The sequence below is a fragment of the Lissotriton vulgaris genome, chromosome 1_1 (genome assembly GCF_964263255.1).
Source record: "Lissotriton vulgaris chromosome 1_1, aLisVul1.2, whole genome shotgun sequence".
NCBI lineage: Eukaryota > Metazoa > Chordata > Amphibia > Caudata > Salamandridae > Lissotriton > Lissotriton vulgaris.
In genome coordinates, this window is record NC_141685.1 from 1,073,060,369 (window position 1) to 1,073,076,180 (window position 15,812).

Sequence of the window (15,812 nt, forward strand, 5' to 3'; positions counted from 1 at the left end):
ATGAGTTAAAATGTTTCGTGTCCTGTTGAGTTGAATTGCACAGTGTCAAATCAAGTTGCATGGGATAGTGTCTGTATGAGTTGGATGGTATTGTTAGTCTGAATTGGTTGAACTGACTTGGATGAGGTTGTATTGGTTGGTAAATAACTACGTTACATACCTGAATGCGATTGAGGTGGATGACATAATCTTAGGTAGAGTTGGATGGGATTGACTTTGATAGGTTGAGTTAAGCTGAATTTCCTTGTGCTCATTTTGGTTTCTTTATGTTGGTTTCGTTGAATGAGGCTTCATTTGGTTTAGTTGGAAGGAGTTGTGTTGAGTTGTATTTAATTGTACTGTCTTGACGTGAGGGGGGTTGTGTCAAACTGAAATAAATAGTATTGTGATCGGATGGTTTTTCCGCAGTTGCTAAATTGAATGTGATTTTGGTGGCTTTGGATGTGATTTTGATGGTTTTAGTACAATTGTGTCCCCTTGATTTGAATGCAACTTCATTAAGTTTAGTGGCTTTGTTAAATAGTTTTTTGTGTGATTTAAATTGGAGATTATTAATCTGTTTGGTTCCAATTGTGTAACTTTGAGTTATTGGTACTGTCTAGATTTATCTTGTGAAAGAATGTAATTGACAGAATTAGATGGGTAAAAGTAGGTGCCAGTGCATTGTGTAGGTCTGAGTTGGACTGAAATTGTGTATGTTTTTGTTGTATTGATTTGTATTGAGACTGGATGCAGCTCTTGAACCTAGTTAGGTACAATTGTGTTGTTGGAAACCAAAGAGAAACTGTGTACAACAAAGATGAATGTGACTGTACTGAGTGAAGTTGTATAGGTGATTTGAGTTAGTGGGATGTGTTGGGTTAAATTGTGTTGAGTTGGAAAGGGCTACATTGTGCTGAATTAAATGTTTCTTTTTAAATTGAAAAAGATAGGGGTATGGTGGATTGTGTTACACGTGACTTGTTCTGGGCAATAATAAAAGGGATTGCGGTGTGTTAAGTTAGATATAACTTTTGGGTGGAGTTCGATGGTATTACATACACTTGCGTTAGGCAGCACTGGATTAAATAGGATTGTCTGTGTTTGAGTTGAGTTATTTTTGTGTTTAGTTGATTGAAATGTAATCATGTCGTTTTGAGTTGGGTGGGTTTTTATTGGAGGCCACCTAAATTGGATTATGTTGGGTTAAATTGGATGGCATGTCTTGGGGTTATTCTGGATAGTCCAGAGGCTTATTAAGTTGATGCCATTATGTTGCATGCATTTAGGTCTGCTTGAGTTGTATGTGCATGTTGTGGGGTTATGATGGATGCGATTGCGTTGGGTTGATGTGGATGTCATTTTGTTTGGCTGAGGTGGATGGTACTATGTTAGGGTGAATAGGATTGTGTTGGAGTTGGGGTTAGTTTCCATGCAGTTGAATCTGGTTGATGTGGACGTGATTGTGTCTGACTGCATTAGATGTGATTGGCGTTTGCTTAGTTTGATTGGCTGTGTTGGGGCTGCATTTTATTGATGTGCATTGGGATTCTTTTGTTGGGAGTTGTGAGGAGTTGTATTTGATGTGATTGTGTTTGGTTGAAGAAGTATAAGTTGGAAGGGCATGTTTTGGAGGTAAATGTAATTGCATTATGTAAAGTCACGCTGAATAAAATTGTTTCTGGTTCGTTTGGTTGCAACTGTGCCTGGTTGAGTTAAATACACATTTGTTGACATTGAGTTGAATGAGATTATGTTGGGTCAATGTGAATAAATTGTGTATATTTGGCGAGATTGGTTTTGTATAAATATGATTACATTGGGTCACTTTAAATTTGAGTATAATAGCAATGCTTTAGTGTGGGATGGATGAGAATGTTTTGATTGAGCTTATGATAGGTTTCAATCCTGTGGATGAGAAGAGTGCGCATTTAGGTTAATTGGAGTAAAATATGAGTGGTTAAGCTTATCAAGTTCTGTCTATGTGGTGCTCAAAGAACTAATCTGGGTTGTTGAAAATTGTTTTTCACAAGTTTATGTGGGGCTGTGTGTTGAGTTTGAGTTATTTGGCTCTAGTCAAGTTTCATATTATCATGCTGTGATTGGATTTAATTCTTATTGTGTATGGAATTATGCTGAAGTGAATGATTTTGGAACTGAGTTCCTCTTTATTTTGGTATATGGGGTTTGGATGAGGTTTCAAGGTTGATTTCAAGGTTGATGGGCCTCTACCATGAAATGATTAGTTCTTGGTCCGTTTTATTTGCTTTACTTGCATGCTTGTGGGTTAAGCAGTCTAAAATAGGGTTACTTTGGGATGTCATTCAGGAGTCCGCATGTATGAGAGGTGTTATTGCTGGCACTGCTTGAGGATCCCATCTGGGATTATTTAGTTCGCACTCTGTTAATGTCTGAATTAGAACAGCGGAACCGTTTATCTGTATTGACCTGGACTACTGTCTCCTTAGCCTATCTCCAGTGACCTGAAGGCTTTGGCTCTTAATTGTCTAAATTATAGGTGGATAAAGTCACAGCGGTGGATGTGTTCCCTCTCAATTGGCTGCTTCTCCATCCCATGCATTGCAGTGGCATCACCATGCAGCCCACCATGTGATCAATAGAGCAGTGGAATAATGGACCAATTGTTCGGACTTGACGAAAGTGACGCAAGGAGTTAGGTGCTGTCCCTACCCCTGACCTCCGACCTTTCATAAATCACTTGGCGAGTGGGTGCGGTGAGGGGGGGGGGGGGGGGGGAGTTGCTGGCCTCAGCTGCATTTGACGTTGACATTGTTCCCACCACGGAATCTGATAAATAACGCTATTATGTTCATAGGCCCTCCTTCCCCAAGTCATCTCTTCCACTCCTCCTCCCACTCCCAACCAACCACCCTCCGGTTCGTCTGGTTCCTCTTGTTTGCAGAGAGAGGGCTTGAGTTGGCAGCGGTTCCGGACTATCGCGAGGCGGGGTTGGGAAATGTGTTGGCATGCACTGGCGGGCAACAATGGTGCATTGTGAACAGATACTGCCTCTGGGCTGCGCCGCCATAATATGAGGGAAAGTAAGAGGAAGACAACATATTTTGCTGCAATTTACTGATAAGGCGGAGGAGTTTTGAGATGCCACCGATGAGGAGGATGGGGGAAGGGAACCACCAAGGGGAAGCGAAGGGCACACAGTGTGCTGCTGGGAGATGTGGTCAGAGCACGTATTGACAAAGATGGCTGCTTCATACTTGTCGGTTTATTTTTAAAGTTAAAGCAAGCCCCACAGCTATAAGGACTACACCATTACATTAAAATATTATAGAATTGCGATGGGTTCAGTTACAGAGGTAGGCCTTGTCGGCTGACAAGGTCAGAACACTCTGTACCTCGAAGGTGGAGTTTTCAACTGAGATCCAACGCCCCACTATCAGATGTTACATCCCCAGTCTGACCAACAACATTGCCCTGAGCTGTGTCTTCCATATTTATGATGCATCAAAGAAGTCTACAATGGATGGCCACCACTCTGCAGTACTTGGTAAGCCTTAATGGCTGGCTTGCCTTTTTGGCTTGCTTGTAACTGACATCTATTTCAAAAGGAGCCCAGAGGGAAGAAGAGCGACAGGGTTGCCCTCCACTCATCAATCATCAATACACCCAAACCCTGTCTCTTGGGCGACCAATATATCTTTTTCGTTATCGCAGAAAGAATGTCTCCTATCGATTTCTTCCGCTACAGTACCCCTCTCATTACTAGTTTTTAGGGGTGTTTACAGTATATCGCCGTTTATGTTAGAATTCAAAATAAGAACAACCTTTTTCAACTTTCAATTGACAGTAAAAAAGAAACAATACCGATGTCTGAAAAACAAGTCAACAGTACATCAAAAGTGAAGAAATGTTTGAAGGACAAAATGACCCCTCACGGGCGCACCACCTTCGAGGTAACTGGCAGGTACTCACCACATTGGGCCCCTTTTCTCATAATAGGCAGTCATTTTATTGTCCCAGAAAAAGAAAAGAAAGAAAAAATTTCGAAACAAAAATAATGAATGTATAAGTGCAGTAGAGCGATAAGCAATCTCACTCCACTAGTGACAAAAAGTGGTTACAATCAACAGGCACCCCTCTCTCACAACTTTATTCTTAATTCCTGGGTGTGATCTGTTGAATTAAAAAGGATGGTACCTATCCTCGCATACCAATACCCACTGCCAACATGTTTCTCTGCCTCTAAAATTTCGGCAAATTCTTCAGGGCTAGACTCCTTGTCACAGCACCTCTGTTGGACACTTGGTTCTTTTAGACCTCTGTCAGCACCAGTCTCTCATACCCGCTGCACAGGGATTTAAGTGGTAAAAAAAAATCTGGGGCTGCTCTAAAATGGGAGGGCCAAACCTCTTAGAGGGGCGTGACCTATCCAAGTAGGGGCGTGGTCTGAATCAAGATAACTAGCATTGTGTTAGGGCTGGGGCAGGATCAAGCAGACTAGTTCGCCTCTGCGTTTCAGTTGTTGCTGGGTTACACTGCAGCCTTAACGCTCAGTGTGAAAGGTCAGAGCAGGGTCGTGCTGGAGCAGGCTGCCTATGGTCATCTCTCTTCTAATCATCCCACAATGTGAAGGCTGGCACCACAACGACACCTGCGCTGCAAGAAGGGAAATCCTGAGAAAAAATGTCTCTCTTTAAAGGCCCGTTCCTCCTACAACACGGCTCACCTGGCATGCTCACTACCTCCACTGCTCAGTAGTGAGCAAAATAAGCATGCGCACATCGATGTGCATGATCTCACTGCAGTCGAGGAAAAAAAAAAGAAAGAAAACGGACTACCTTTGGAGGCCTGAAATTAGACCCTGATAGAGACCCGTTTCGAAGCACCCTGAAAATAACTGCTGTGCTCAGACCCGGACAGCCGCGGCCCACTTAAAGCCCTGCACTAAATATACAAAAGAAACAGTGCTCTGCCAACCGAAGCTGAGAGTGAGCAGTTAGATTAAGCACCTTATATAAGCAATAACGTGTTGCTCGAAGTACATAAAACAAATGCACTTTTAAAACTAACTGGCTGGCTGCCCAAACTAAGCCTACAATACAAATGACATATGTCAAAATAATGTAGCACACATTGGCTTTGTTTGAGTGCTAGGATGCGGGTGCCTTTTTTGTGTGTCCTTGGCAGGGCGAGTTTCATTACTATCCAGTGCTTCAAACGGGCATGTGCTCTCTGGTACAGAGTGCCCACACTTTTGTAACTTGAAGGGTAGCGAGAGAGTACCTGCACTTCTCAGCAGTGCTGCAATATTTTTAATGCTAGAGTACTGGCACTTCGCAGCAACCAGCCGTTCTGTAGATAGTAGGTACGTGAACAAATCTATTTTCATGAAATCAAAGGGAGTCCCCTAGCACAACAAAACTTCTGTCACCACTTAACTCCTGTCCCAATGGGCAGGTGCACGTCTTTGCTTTTCCTCATTCGTTGTCAATGCTTTTCAGAATGGGGATGAGGCTGTTCAGCATTGGCTTACCCCATCTCTGCAAGTGCTGTTAATGAAAGAATCGCGGGTACAGGTGAAAGGGTGCTAAGTGACTAGATCCGAAATAATTGTGAAACTGTCCAAACCTAGGCAGAAATACGCTTGGTGAAAGGAACCACCCCAATTTACTTTTCATTTTCGTTGCGGCCGGTACCTAAGTGCGAAGCAGTTGCAGGAGCTGGGGGCAGAGGGAGGGGTGACTTTGGTTTTTCGGCTGACGGTATGAATGTTTATTTATTGTCTGCACATGGTTTTTCGAGTGCCTGCCCAAATTATGCTCATCACTTTATATCAAATAATACGGCGAAGGAAGCACACTCGTATGTATGAATAATATTTGAGGGTATGTTGTTGTGCCTTTCTGATCCGAGACAAAAAAACTCAGTCATTAAATGAAAACGCTGTTCTATTTGTAAGCACTGCCTTTGGGGTCGTTCTGTGATCAGTTATGGAGGTTGGAATGCAAGCTGAAGAAAAGCTTCTTCACATGCACAAAATAATTCAAAGGGCTTTTAGATGATCCTATGGTAGTTACCACGCAGTTTCCGACAGCTCGTCTTCCTGCAAGATGGAGTTGTGACCCGGTGGCACTGCTGCTGAGTAGTGGGGGCAGGGAGAGGGAGTGTTGCGAGTCTGGAGACAGCGAGACAGCTACAGAAAAAGTGAAAGCGCGGCAAGGGGCGCTGTTAAAAAGTAAGAAGTCGGTACTTCTGACATTGTTTGTGAGCATGAGCACATCGATGTTCATGCTCTCACTGCAGTCGAGGAAAAAAAAAAAAAGAAAACGGACTACCTTTGAAGGCCTGAATATAGAGCCCGAAAGAGACCTGTTTCGAGGCCCCCTGAAAATAACTGCCGGTGCTCAGACCCGGACAGACCCGGCTCACTTAAAGCCCTGCCGCTGCAGAGGAAAATGGCTTTGTCTCAAACTCCTTAAGTGAGTCCTCTATTAGATTGACCCAGCGATCGTATTATCAATCAGTTGAAGCCTCACGGAGCTCCTCGTCTCCTCCTAGGCTACTATGCCGTCGCCCAACTCTTATACGTCCGATTAACACGGACCTGTGACTGTACAGTTTGAACACCCTGCCCTTGATTAGGAGGTGCCAACGCTAATACCTATCAGGTAAGCTATTCTTGGCACGGCGCTGTAAATCTCATGTATGATCCGTAATTAACCCTCCACCTCCCCGCAGGTACCAGCCTGCACTCCCCGTAACCTGGAAATACGTTGAACCATCATCGCGGATACAACTTGTACTGCCCTCAATCCTTCACCTTCCACGTATCGCTTGCTGTTAAGCATGGTTTACCCATAGAACCGAGACCTTGGTAAATACAACACCCGTACCGTCACCCGTACACCGGGTTATTCCATCCCCCATTAGCACACTGAAGCGGTTACTATTTTATTTATTTATTTATTTATATGCTTCTATAGCGCCTGAATAAACCCCCGAAGGGGTATCTCTGCGCTTTGCCATCTAGGCGAGATCTGCTACTGTACCCGGACAAAACCAATAGACAGTGGGGAAATAAAGTTAAATGCTAGAGAAGAGGTAAGTTTTCAGGGTTTTACGAAAAAATAAGTGATCAGAACTGAGCTTTAGTGAAAGGGGGAGGGTGTTCCACAGAGCAGGCCCAGTATAGGCCAGAGCCCTACCTCCTTGACGGGCTTTTTTAATCTTGGGAACCTTGAGGAGTTGGAGATTGCTAGATCGTAGTGCACGGCCCGGGACATATGGTGTAAAGACTGTGCTGAGAAATTTCGGACCTATCCCCATCAGGCATTTGTGAATTGTACACAAGATTTTAAATTTGGTCCGCAGTCGCACTGGCAGCCAGTGCAGTTCCGTCAACAGTGGCTGGGAGGGAGTCCTAGGTGGAGCATTCATGACTAACCTCGCAGCCGTATTCTGGACCACCTGTAGCTTGTTAAGTTGGCCTTCATTAGATGACAGAAGAAGGCCATTACAGTAGTCCAGTCTGCTAACGACCAGAGCCTGGACCAAGGTCTTTCTGTGGTGATCTGGGAGAAAAGGAAACACCCTTCTCAACAAAGAGATAACCCCAAAGCAGGTACCAGCAACCTGGTTGACATGATCTTTAAAAGTCAGTGACTGGTCAAATAACACTCCTAGATTTCTTATGGTCTGCTTGGGGATTGGGGTGGGTCCTAGTACTAGGCACCACAACGGTATGTTCTGACCTGCCCTCCACCTTCCTAGTTACTCCTTATGGCACCGGTATCCGGACCGCTACTCTCCACCTTCTTCATCACCCCCTTTTATTACACTGATCTTGTAAAATGCACTGCTTTCGTCCACTCGTTGGAGAATAGCCATAACTTAACAATTGTGGTATAAGTGAGTTCCTGTTACCTAACACTTTGGGTAATGTCTTCCAACCTTCACACTATGACCAGCAAATTATGTAGTTGGTATAACCAAACAGTATTGACAATCTGTAATTTAAGAACGATCTTGCACCTACTATGCATGGAGTGTGCAACTATAAACTGTCGTCCTTTTTGTTAATTTTGTCCAATTCCCTAATTTTTGCCAATTATGTTTTGTCCCTCCATTTCTCCCATCAGGCATCTGAGGCTTCATATTGTTAGGCATAATTATTGTGTCCTGATGATGATCCGTGTAACGTGGTAACGTATCGAAACGCCGTCGACTTTTTAAACACCTTATACATTTCAAATCTTATGTGTACTCCAAATGTAAAGGTGTTGGTTATGTTTCGTTGAACCTTGACATTTTGCAATAATCGGTGCAACAAACCTTAAGCTTTTGCCTATAAGCCCTTTTGCTTCAGTTTTGTTATCTATTGTATGTTGCAGATGTGTTAAGTAGGGTACGGGCTTGTGCCCCACCTTGTGTACTGTTGTGTGATATTCATCCTTATTCCCTACAAGTAATATCAGACCTCTGTCCGGCTGGCCATGTCAAAATCAATATAGTAAACAACTGAGTCTATATTTATTGTTCTTGATATCCCTCTTAAAAGGGACCACTGTTGTCTAAAAAGAATAACTCCAAAGGTCCCTTTCTGATTTTAATTGGGTCCCCTTGTTGCTTTCAAATGCTCTAAGGTACCTGGCAAAGGAAGCCAAAGCCCTGGTGCCATCTTTTTCTGGAAATCTTCCTGTCAATAGCTTTGTTTTACTCTCTTTTCTCAATGTTTGTATTTTAAATGTGTAATTGGTTTTATTATCTCTTACAATATAGGACATATTCCTTAGTCTACTATCATTGATCAAGGTAGTCACATTAACACATTTTCTATATTTCTCTCATGTGTCAACCAACCATACCACCCTTAGGGGACTGTCACATCTTGGCTTTGGGCAGCCGCTCGACCTCTGCTGACTTTCTCCTTGGAATTTACAGTGGTTCTCCAAGATTGTTTCGCATTACTATCTCTCCCCCTCCGAACAGGGCGTAGTCAAAAGGACTCCCTGACATGTACATTTCCTGTTAGTGGTTTCCCTCTAGTGTTAATGCTCTGCCCATTTAAGTTGTTATTGCTAGATTCATTAACAACTCTTCCATTAGTCATGATCCAGTTTTTGTTAATGATATGGAAGTCCTACCTTTGTTTGAACCATGTCTGAATGACATACCGCCTCCCATCATTCAGACTCTTGATACCAGTAGGAAAGGCATTTGGGGTTTTACAAATCAGTTCTCAACACTCCAAGTCTGGAAATCCTCCTTTTGACTCTCAGCAGCGCTAGGAATTACTTTAAAGCAGTGCCTACCATAAACAAAGACTTTGCGGGGACAAGGTAGGTCCATAACCACGGTTCCCATGTACAGTCCTGCCAGAGATTTAGCTCAGTGAGACCGATTACAAAATTAGGTTCAAAGATCAAAATTATGGGGCACAACAATTAACCTGCAGGGAACTCCCCACCGAAATACCTTGAAGGGACAGTTGAGGAATCCAACACTCTGATGTCTTGAACATTCTCCGAAGAATTATCTTTTAAGGAGGTATTTTCCTCAAACTAAGACTGCAATGGGACCACCCCCTTAGAGAAAGGGGCTAGTCTCTCCACATGTCACCCTTAGGGTCAGACCATAAACTGAAGGTCTTGAATGGCAGCCCTTCTAGGTGCATACGACCATTTCAGGTCTTATCAGACTGGATTACTTGGTAGATCCGAAATTGCAGGTTTCCCGATGCAGTGAAGTTAATAAAAACATCAAGTCCGTACTTAGTAACACAACTAACTAAATGAACTCCCTTCCAACCCCCGGTACGAGGACTGGGCGACACGTATTCCAAGAGGGACCAGGATATGTATCAAATAAAGACAATATTCCCGCTGGAACATTTCATTAAATTTGTTTGTGATTTGCTATTACCATGCCTTGACATCAATAATGAACCTTTTATTGAGTACATAGATGGCCTATTGATTTGAGACACTGCCCCTTTATTTTCAAAAGTGCATGCGTTCTGAGCCAAGCTCAGTCGCTTGAAAATATAGATTAGCAATAGAAATGTAAAAGGCTGAATAGAATGAAACGGTCCAGGCGGCGTAATGGTCTGTGTTTAATATGGATAGTGCAGCATTTTTAGTGGTAAATTAACTCAGATTTTTCATCAAACATATGACCAGCAGTTGAGTAACAAATAGTTTAGCAATGTTGTCTCTACAATCCGTTAGTATTAATTTATTGATGTTTCGACCCTGTGTCTGGAATGTGGTGGGGTCATCTTCAGGATAAATAGGCAGGGCTAATGAAGAGACACAATTTTGATTCAATAAAGAATTAAGAGTAATACACCAGTGCCAGCAACATCAGAGGGAAAAAAAGTACTTAACTATAGCAGTGTATGCATGCCCAACCATGCTCAGAAGCTCAGTGCTCATTATATTTAGTATAAAACTGTCTTATATCTCACCAAAGGTGCCTGTGTCTCTTATTTCAGAAAGAAACATATTTCATTCAATTAATTCTCATAATAAAAGCAAGTTACTTAATTAAAATCTTTTCTTTGCCAAAATATTATTTTCCCATACAGGGAGCGTGTTTTGCAAAACCGAAAAGCGCTATAGGAGAAATGCTAAAAATGCTTGCATTTTACCCAGGAGCGTTGGAGACCAAACTGTGTCAATAAAAGTATTAGAATCATGCAGGGAGTTGTTGCAAATAAAAAAAATACCACGGCTTTCACTCCGTGACCATTCTTTTGCATTTGTTCTACTTTTACCTATGTTTTTGAAAAATTGTACTTGGAACATAACTAATGGGCTTTTAAAAATATAATGATGTTTCTTAGTTAAGTAATCACCAGAGCATGACATGAGGTAGCGTTACTTTGCTCATCAGCTGTGGGTTAAGTTATCAGCCATGAAATGGCATGGGCTCCTTGATGGAGCGCGCTGGAGTTTTACTTGGCGATTCCTAACAGTGGCATGGTTTCTATAAGTGGTATTAATGTACCAGTTCCCGACCAGAGAAGATTTTAAAATGCAGTTCACTCTTTTAGCCACATCCTGTAGAGAAGCCCGAAACATATGATTTATTTTACGAATCTTACCGCCAGTGGATTATTTTTTCTTGCGACCCTTCAAATTTCCTTCACATGAGTGGTCATGCTACTCTTTAGGGGGTTTGTAGTAACCCACGTGTTCTCTGACTTCCGGTTTCACCTTGTCGTTCTGCTCTTTCTACGTTCAACACACATCAGATTGAATGTGCTTAGTATTACCTTGTGCTACTGGGTCTCAAGGAATCGGATGACAGCAGAAAACGTGCGTTCTAGACAAGTTAATGCTATCCTTAATCTGAAATGCTACCATTTGGTGCGCCCCCTAAATACAGTTAAGGAAGTTCCTGGCTTACAAAATAGTTTGTGCCCCAGCCTCTCGGGGACATGTTTGTAAGTCCTTAAAAATATCCACTGACCTGTGTGGGCCACCGCGTTTTCAAGCCGTGGAAAATCTCCCTTAGCAGCCTAGATATATTGAGGAACACGACCTCTCCAGTCCATCCTCGACTTCCATTACACCCTGGATTCCCCCCTGTCCAAATTATGCCCAGCAGCTATACAGCTGCTCGCATCAATAATGTTTTTCTGAGTAGTAGCTAGGTAGAGGAGAGAGGGGGCTGCGTCAGGTCCTGTACAGTCCTCTTGGCAGCCCTTGAGACACTCAAACACCATATTTTACGTAGCAATTTGAATCTTGTGGTGGACATTTAGCCCCTTGAGCAGTCGCTGCCATTTTGTTTCTGTCAGCCATTTCCATATAAAGCACCGCAGCTCTGCTGCATCTGAATTGGCAGTGTCTTGTGGTGTGTTGGTACTGTAGTCTGAAAAACATCATGCTCCTTCCTCCTTCTAGACTCGTCTCTCTTGTTCATCTCTCGGTCCCATGTCCTTAGATTTTTGACATATCATGGATTGTGATTGTTTCATCAGCCTACTTAATTTTTTTCCCCTTAGCAACTTTCTAGGCACTAAATAAGAGAGTGCTGGAACATGTTGGCACCTAGGCATGACGTGTTTATGAGAAGACGGGTGTAACGTTTGCCCACTGACAAAACCACTAAAGTGTTAGATCTGGGTAATAATGTACAGTTGGAATTGAGACAATTCCCAAATAGCAATACTCCTGGGGTGGTGTATATGATTACATGCCCAGGTGATCTCCGGTACATTGGCATGACTGCACGCAAAGTCAAGACAAGGTTTGCAGAACACTGGAGTAACCTCCGATGTGGGCGAAACATAACAAAGATGTTGTCACCCTTCATTGAGAAGGAACATACAGGGACCGATTACAATTGATTGGTCCATGAACATATACCAGCGACCTCTAGTTGCCAGCTAAAACATCTCTAAAGAGAACGGTGTTGGGTTTTCAAACTGAAAACTCGAGGTTGGCCTGAATGACAATATCCAGTGGGGACAATTCACAACTTAGCTAGACGCTATCACAGGTTGGATCATAATAATAATAACCTTGAATTTGTAAAGCGCACAGCTACCTCCGAAGTGGTTTCCCGGCGCTGGGGGACCTCGGGAAGATTAAGCGAGCTATTGCCCAGAGTCACATGGTGCTGGGCTGACCTGGCGCCGGGGATCGAACCGTGGTCCGGAGTCAGGCACCCTGGCCCCTGTGCCACACCTCTTCCACATATGATCCTCCCCCTTCATTTTTTCATTGCAGAGTTCATGACCTACTATCTGGTAAACTATTTTCTTTTTGCTTTGGTTAGATGTGCGTTTTTTAATTCTTTCATTGTTGACATTCATTTTACTGTTATCTTTCGTGGTTGACCTGCATACCTGACACAATATCTACCATTCACTGGTTTTAAATTCTCTAATTACCATTGCCACGTTTGCCATTGTTGCATTTACATAGTGACCTTTCCTTTATCTCTGGTAGGCCTAATGCTTATCCATTGAATATACATAGCCACTTTCCTACTTTGCCCATCACTGTTGAACACACTACCTTTCTGCAGCAGTTCGGAACGCCAGTGGAACCAGAAAATGGTTCCATGTGCTTCTGCTATTTTGAATAGGGTAAGCGGTCTAGTTGACCAATACTCAGCATCCATTGCGCTATGCACGTTGAGCACATCCTTCAAGAAACCCTGAGGCAGGAGCTTAAAGGCTCGGGGAATCGAGTCATCAATAACAATCCGGCACGGATGACGGATAATAGGTGAATGGGCAATGCGGGGACCTGGACAATGCAAGTATGGCATAGCCGTTTTGAGTCCTTATTTAATGGCAGCTAAAAGAGCAATTTTCTTGCATAATATGCTACATTCATTTACTCTTATACAGTGTACTACTATAGCCTTGCCTCCCATCTGTGGACCTATGGAGGACTATCGAGTGTTCCTATATGTATGTATTAAGATTTATATGTGTGGAGTGAGGTGTTTGAGAGCAGTTGTACACTAAGGCAAACATTCTATGTATGTATTAGAAGTGTTCACTCTTTTGACTAGATGTTACACTTCATGGACAGTTTTTCCGCCATTGACTACTAGATTGTTACGGTGCATTCACAGCATGATAATAAGGCTAACAATTAATCTTAAGATTCTTAATGCAGCCTTTTTATTTACATCACAAATGGGCACAAAAGTTTGTGTCCCAGGACTTGCAAGGCTAAATCTCCACTTTTTTACAGCTGCTGGGGAACTAACACCAAGTAGGTGTATAAATTTCATTTGGCATGCACGGTGTGTGATTGGTTTGCGCTTTTCACTTACGCAAGGATTGTTCTCGGGGAGTGAGATTGACGGTCCTGACAACGCCACAGGGAAGTGTGGCAGAAACATGTAGACCAGATACAGGAAGGAAGTTAAAGCCATTCAATTCCTTACTGATGTCCCATTTTCTTTCCCAGATTTTAACCATACTGACTGGGGCACATATTAAAGTAATAAAAGGCCACCAGACAGGTATTTTTAACTCACAAACAGAACCTTTCCATCTCCTATTCACTTGTAACATTGGGTGGGTACCGTTCAGTGCTCCCGTGTAATTCACAGGGGTTGTATGATAGCGGCACGCATGGCTAATGCCTCTACCACGCAGTCCGAACTAAGAATGCATCCTAACCACACATTCCTTTACCACGCATGCCTTTACCACGGGATTTCGTAGTAAAGGCATGAATGGTAAAGGTGTATACGTGGCTAAGGTCACAACCCCCCTCCCCAAGCTACCTGCCTTACTGTATTGTTGTCCAAATACCCTTACCCCCTCCTACCCCCACATTCTATCCCTAAACCTTAATATACACTCCCTTGACATCCTCTCACCCCCGCGCTGTCCCTGAACTTACCCCAACCCCTTCCACTGCCCTTAGGCCTAAAACCCAAACCCCTCTTTTAACACCTTGGCTGCTAAGGGGTTTTCCCCTCCTGTGCTGAAGATGTTTGAATACTATCGTTTCATGACAAGGTCAGCTCATCATAAGCACAGCATAGGTAACGCCCATGACGAGCGGACCTTGTCATGAGCATGGAAGGGGTTAAAAAAACTATCCGACCCCCACCGAGCTCTAAAAAAACGACCCCACCCTCAAGCCATAAAAACGACCCGACTACCCATTCCCCTCCCACCCCCCATGCTGTCCTTAAGACTACCCCATCCCCTTCCACTGCCTTTAAGCTGCATACCCTAACCCCACATTAAAAATAAAAGACCTAACCCTCCCTAGCCCTGAAAGCTACCGTGACCCTCCCACAACCCTGAAAACTACCCTGACCCTCTCCAGCCTTAAAAACTACGCCGACCCCCTCCCTAGCCCTGAAACCGACCCCTGACCCCCCTCCCCAGCCCTGAAAATGACCCCAACCCGCATCCCTGAAAACAACCCCACAACCCATACAAACTACCATGCATATACGTGGTTAAGGCAAGCATGGTAGGGTTTGCGTAGCCGGAACATGCATAGTCCTGCCTGCGTTGTTCCCACTGTTTTCCATTCGCAGGTAGCAGCACGCCCTGTCCGTAGCAGAACGGGAAGAACCCAGTAATGAAGCACGCCACCAAGTGGTAACCCTGGTGAGTGTGAGTCTTTCTTACACGCATTGTTGCTTTTTCAGCAACAAATTCCGGTTATTCCACTTGATAGGTGAAGGCTCTTCAGTCTTATTACAGTTTCGATATTGAGGAGTGTGAGCCCTCCTCTTCATTGCCTTTTCTCCCTTTTTTGTTGATGTTTATGAGGAGACACTCATGTTTTAAATCTTGTGGCCAGGGTGTTTGTTTAGTCCCCTCACCCCTTACACACAGTTTTATTTGCATGTCTTTCATTGGTACAAAGGAGGAAAGGAGCTTCCCGGATTGCCTCCTTCAGGAACACTAGGAGAATGAAACTACTGACATACTTCCCCAGTAGACAAAGCTTATGGACAACTAGACTATTGGGGTATCACAATAAAACACAGGTTGCTCCCTAGTGTTAGATGGAGGAACCCTGTGTTGAAGCACCCCACCTTATGGGCCTGATTAGAAGTTAAGGGCCAGATGTATGAGCACATTTTGCATACAAACAGAATGGGTAAAACCCTTTGATACATCTGGCCTAAAGTGCGGTGGAATTCCTGTGTGGAGTTCTGCTTCACCGTCTCATAAGAGTCGGCATTTTCTCACGCAGTTCTCCTGAGTAGGGAGTGATTTTGGGCAAACAAAGCAAAACCAAAGGGGATGATGGTTGGAGTGTTGAACATTGCAAGCACTTACCCCCAGTCAACTGATCTGGGTTTAATCCATCATCATTCTTTAGCTCACTCCGCCACCCCAGTTCAGACAT